General features: G+C 51.6%; 1 protein-coding gene across 3 annotated transcripts in view; it reads left to right on the top strand.

Annotated features, from left to right (window-relative positions):
* Nucleotides 1–4,329: 4,329 nt before the first annotated feature.
* HPN (hepsin) overlaps nucleotides 4,330–6,000 on the top strand; it is a 780,351-nt gene continuing 778,680 nt past the window's right edge. The window contains exon 1 of one of the 3 annotated variants that reach the window (XM_069604921.1): nucleotides 4,330–4,648. The gene's annotated coding sequence lies outside the window, so the exon portion shown is untranslated. The remainder of the gene's footprint in view (nucleotides 4,649–6,000) is intronic. The other 2 variants (XM_069604920.1, XM_069604919.1) reach the window with 2 other exon arrangements.

The raw sequence follows: 6,000 nt of genomic DNA, 5'->3' as shown, positions 1-6,000 counted from the left end.
GTGTTGGCCTGTTTGAGCCAGTGCATCTCTCCATTGCAAGTCATGTATCTTGTTGCGTGCATGCTTGTGTATTGTTGTTGCTGGGATGGTTGCTGGGATGGTTGCAGATGGTTGCAGATGGCAGGATGCATATGTGCCTTACATGCGGTGGTGTGTCAATCAGTGAATGGGTGTGCACTGTATATTTGGATTTGCATTGACCTGTGCTGCATCACTCCTCGTTTGGCATCAGTGTGGTTGGGGTGGAGGGCCGTGGGCTCACTGTGAAAGTGTTCCATGGTCACGGTCATAGCACATTACTTTGTTATTGCTGTGTAAAACACATGTCATGCATACACCTTCACCAGCATGTGCATTCCCACAATACCTTCTCTCATGTGTTGGTCAACCTCTATCACTGGAATGCAGTAGTGGCACATATTTAATCATCCTGAGTGGCTGCACAATTCAATAGTCTCTGTGAGTCATGCTCTCTCTGACTGCCCTAACATCACCCATGCATGAACCGTTCATGTGATACTTCCCTGACAGGTATTTTGACACCCAGCTCACTCATGCTCAGGCTGTGACATGCCATGCCATTGTTTGTGGATCTTGCAACAACTTTTGGTATGTTTGCTTCTGTCGTGGGCACACATTCTGTCACTGTACTTTATCAGTACAGTGACAGAATGTGTGCCCATGACACACATTCTGTCAAATGTTGGCAATGTGGCATGGGCAGCATGCACATGTTTTTGCACTCACTTGTCACATGTGTATGTTGGGGCGGTGATTAAGGCCTGGAAGGGTGTGTGAGCAGATGCTCCACCCATGGATAGACCTCTGCTGATTCCAGCTGTCCCGATTTGCAGGATACATGCTCATGTTGCAATTCATGGTGCTGTCACACCGTGGAAGTTCGGGTGAGCAACAGACATGCATTGTAGTGGTAATGTGTCACACTGTCAGGGTGCTGCCTGCTGTGGGTGTCACAGGTGAGGGGGGCTGGTGGGCGGTGCCCGTCTGGCGGGGCTGCATGTTGGGGGTGTCACAGGTGAAGGGGGGTAGCGGGTGGTGTCATGTCTGGAGGGGGTTGCCTGTGTGGGGTGTCCAGTCTGGAGGGGGCTGCCTGTGGGGAGTGTCCCGTCTGGACTGGAGGGGTAAGCATGGGGGGGTGTCACAGGTGAGGGGGCTGGGAGGTGGTGTCACGTCTGGAGGGGGCTACCTGGGGGGTGTCACAGGTGAGGGGGCCTGCGGGGTGGTTTCACGTCTGGAGGGGGCTGCCTGTGGACGGTGTCCCATCTAGAGGGGGCTGTCTATGGGTAGTGTCACAGGTGAGGGGGCTGGGGGGTGGTGTCCCGTCTGGAGGGGGCTGCCTGTGCGGTGTCCAGGCTGGAGGGGTCTGCCCGTGGGGGGGTCCAGTCTGGAGGGGGCTGCCTGTGCGGTGTCCAGGCTGGAGGGGTCTGCCCGTGGGGGGGGTCCAGTCTGGAGGGGGCTGCCTGTGGGTGGTGTCCTGTCTGAAGGGGGCTGCCTGTGGGGGTGGCACAGATGAGGGGGCTGGGGTGGTGTCACATCTGGAGGGAGCTGCCTGTGGGGGGTGTCCCATCTCGAGGGGGTGTCACGGAGGGGGCTGCCTCTGGGTGGTGTCCCTTCTGGAGGGGGCTGCCTGTGGCTGGTGTCACAGGTGAGGTGGGCTGGAGGGTGGTGTCCCATCTGGAGGGGGCTGCCTTTGGGGGGTGTCCAGTCCAGCCTGAACGGGGCTGCCTGTGGGGGGTGTCCAGTCTAGAGGGGGTGTCCTGGAGGGGGCTGCCTCTGGGTGGTGTCCCTTCTGTAGGGGGCTGCCTGTGGCTGGTGTCACAGGTGAGGTGGGCTGGGGGGGTGGTGTCCCTTCTGGAGGGGACTGCCTGTGGGTGGTGTCACAGGTGAGGGGTGCTGGGGGTGTTGTCCCATCTGGAGGGGGGTGCCTGTGGGGGGTGTCCAGTCTGCAGGGTACTGCCTGTAGGGTGTGTCCCTTTTGGAGGGGGCTGCCTGTGGGTGGTGTCACAGGTGAGGGGGGCGGGAGGATGGTGTCCCATTTGGAGGGGCTGCGTGTGGGGGGGTGTCACAGGTGAGGGGGGCTGAGGGGTGGTGTGTGGACTACAGTGTTTCATGTGCAGTAGGGTGGTATGTGGACAGGATGCTGCCGAGGGTGTAGGGGGAACTCATGTTTTTCTAAGGGGTTTAGCCTACACATACGAGGGGGTGCGCAATTTCACTGGGATGCGGCCTGGGCTTGCGAGGAAGGGTATGTGATTTCTCTTGGTTGCGGCCTGGGATTGCTAAGTGAGGCACACGATTTCGCTGGGGTGCGGCCTGGGCTTGCGAGGGAGGCCAAGTGTTATCTCGGGGTTTGCAGTGTGGGATTGCGAGACGAGGCGCGCAATTTCGCTGTTGTGAGGCATGGGCTTGCAAGAGAGGGCACGCGTTTTCTCTGTGGTGTGGCCTGGGATTACGTGTGTAGGTGCACAATCTTGCTGGGGTACGGCCTGGGCTTCCAAGGGAGGGCACTTGTTTTTTCTGGGGAGCGGCCTGGGATTGCGAGGTGAGGTGCGCATATTTCGCTGGGGTACGGCCTGGGCTTGCGAGGGTGGGCATGTATTTTCTCCCCGGTGCGGCCTGAGATTGCGAGGCGAGGTGTGTGATTTTGCTGTGGTACTGTTTGCTGATACATGGGTGGCGCAGAGGCTTGTGCCGTATTTGTCCTTTTGCTAGCTTTTGAGTGTGTTTGGGGGCGTGTTGTGGGAGTTCCTCACGCAGCTTGTTTTTACTTGCGCGACGGGTAGGAATGCGTCTTTAAATCCATGAATACGCGTGGCACGCAATATATTTTCAATGCCATGGCTCGCGCATGGTCCTACTTGCCGTGCTGACATCGGCCCATTTCTGCGCCCCATTGCATGAATCCGGCCCAAAGTATGTTTCTCTTGTCACAGAACTTTCTATAAGAAAAGTACAAAAATAGTAGATATGGCCTACAAGATAGAAGAGAATGAGGAATCAAATTGGTTCCAATTGACCTTGTATTTAACAACAGAACATAAACATAACGTAACTTATCCCTTTGTAGTTTGCATATTGTAATAGTAAGCTTGATCATAACCAAATGCCATCTCAAGCTATCAATCACTTAAAAATATTTCCACTTCCAAATGCTCTCCAAAAATGTATCATAAGTCAAACAGTACACCCATTCCAAGCTATAATACGTCGGGCAGCCCAAGTTTTGTGAGGATTTGTCAAACAGCGCCAAAGTTATAAGCCACCCCAAAATTGCTCTTCCTATTGGAAAATCAATTAACCATCACGAAAGGATCACTTCGGCAGACCCTGGAATTCTCAAAGGGTTAAACGCCAGGACCAGAGACAAGAGGTTGACCACTGGCAATACTGTAGGGTTTCGATAGTTTAGGTCTGCAAAATGAATGCTGATTCGTGAATGATGTTGGCAGGATTGTGGAAGTGCTGCTGCTCAGGAAATAACAGTCCCCTTTTGCCGGCATGGATGAAAGCTTCAGCAAATCCAGAGGTGTTGCTGTGTCAGCTTTGTGTTTGCAAACGTGTTCAGAAAAGGGGCATGTTATCTGCAAGCTAGACAACTGCCTTCCACGCAGGGGATGCATGACCCTGTTGGAGGCTTATCCCAAACTCAGAAGTCCCTTGCGGTGTCTCTCCCTGCTAGACTGCCGACGTCCCCCGTACGGTTGGGTTACCTTCGAGTCAGTGACCCCTGTGCTCTCACCCCAGATAGAATGGCTTGAAGTCCAATCCTGCATTGGACTACATGTAAAACACATCAATCCCCTTCAACCACATGAAACGGAAAGCCCAAAAAGTGAAGTCAAGTGAGGATCCTGCCTGACGTATAAACATAACAATGAAATGCGTGCGCTTACATTTACTGACCTGCGAATAACAATTGGATTATATACGTCCTTAAAAAAATATTTGGATGCATTTTTAAATTGCATGTCGTTTCGACTTTAGAACTTTTGTATGCTTTTTTGTATTATGATTTGCTTTGAATTGTCTTTAAAAAGGTTTCAGTGACTGGCGAGCGCAATTACATATGCTAAATATTCGAGCATTATCGTTTATGTTTTACAAAAATAAGTTAGGCGTTACGGTGAAACAGTCTGCAATTGGTAGAGTGCATCAGCAAAGACTGCTGCCAGTCTGCCTGGCATAAGTAAGTTGTGTATGCTTTAGTGGGCAGGGAAGGGAGGAGGAGGGGACAGAGGAAAATCATCAGGTTACCTCTTTAGCCTTCAATTGAGCTTTCCCAATCAGCAGCGGACCTCCCCCAGCACTCCCCGGGCCGCCCCTCCCTGTCGCTTGTCCCTGGTGTTCCTAGGGAGTTTGAAGCGAAAGTCCCACAACCAGGTACGAAAGGTGATATGCGGCTCTTTGGCTTTTGCTGCCGGGTTTCTCGTTGGATTTAAGTTGATTTCGTGTTCGCCGCGCCCACCCTCACGCCCCTTTCTAAATGTCTCTGGAATGCGCCGGTAAGGGGGATGCTGTCGGCCGACGCAGGCTGCGCTTGGCCTGAGACTTCTGCGGGACGGACCACCTCACTCCGGCGGGGGACCCTGAAATAGACTCCGCGGTGGCTCAGCCGGAAGGCACCTGGGTAAGATATGTGAACTGTACTGGACCCTTCTGAAAAGAGCATCGTCCTTGTCGGTTGTGAGTTAAACACATACGGCACTAAAGAAACGGGACACCTGTGCCTCCCTGAACAGGTGCTTTTGTATACTCTGATATTTAATCTACGGGAATCCCGTTCGACTAGTTGGGAGGTTACAATCTTGCTGAAAATCCCATTTCAGTCAAAATCACTCAGGAAGAAATGGTGGCATTGGCCAATGGTCCCCTTATCTTTGAATATTGACTGTGTAACACATATCACAAAGAGTAATGCCCTTTGCGCCGAATTAAAGTGGACATTGTGAAATGCAGAGTCGGAGTCTGCAACCTGCAGGGTGCATGCGTTTTACCAAATTTTCTTTTAACTCTCGTGAACATTTCGGTCAGGCATGTAATGATCGAATGAAGTAGGCGAGGGATTCGAACATACCTTGCGATTAGAGAGCCGCACTGCGGCGAGACTCAGCGACAATGTGACTGGGAATGATGTGCAGGTGTTTTATTGTGATTAGTATAAATATAATTACATCCATTGTTATTAGCATCGGCATTCCACCCGCTCAAAGGACGAGCATAAGGGGAGTGAACATAGAAGGTTCCCAAGATATGTAATTCTTTTATATTTTATTGCATTTTGCTTTGTGTTTTTTCATCAACCATGTGTAGACTTAAGGGTCAGGTATTGAACAAAAGGGTGATGGAATAAGACTTAAGGGGTAGGTGTGAACATACAGACCATTAGCAGGATCGACAGAACAGTGGCGCCCCGAGACATTTTTCATAGGGGTGGAGTGATGAGGTTACTGGAAATCTTGTGGTGGCACACCAAAACAGTCACATAACCGGTAGGCGGGCCCATGGGGGCCAGCATTTTTATAAGGGGGGCCGTGGCCACCCCTTGGTGCTGTCTCTGCGACGGGAGAGCACAGATTAATTTTAGTGGAGCAGACTTGCTATTTCTTTCCACCCTTCACAGTTAGTACCTAAACCACATCTCTAGAAACAGACTTTTGATTGGCTGAGGTATTATTTTCATGGTTGTAGAGTGCGAGAACCCACAAGTACTGTTGAATTGTTGAATGACTTAGATGGGAAGCCGTTAGTGCTTAAAGCTGTGTCCAGATGCTGTCTCCTCCTTCTCTAGGACATAACGTCAATGGAGTATGACGGTTACATCCCACTGGCGTAACGCAACATCCGGGGAATGTTCACTCGTCCATGTCTCCCCAAGTCTCCGGCCTGTGGAGAATTTCCTGTCAGTCAGGATTCGGAATGACCACATACACATTTTGAGTTCCGTTCTTTCACTATTGTTATCTATAAAAAGTCCACCTG

The sequence above is a fragment of the Ambystoma mexicanum genome, chromosome 1p (assembly GCF_040938575.1).
Source record: "Ambystoma mexicanum isolate Mex_15411 chromosome 1p, UKY_AmexF1_1, whole genome shotgun sequence".
Classification (NCBI taxonomy): Eukaryota; Metazoa; Chordata; class Amphibia; order Caudata; family Ambystomatidae; genus Ambystoma; species Ambystoma mexicanum.
This window is presented reverse-complemented; position numbering and strand designations above follow the sequence as displayed.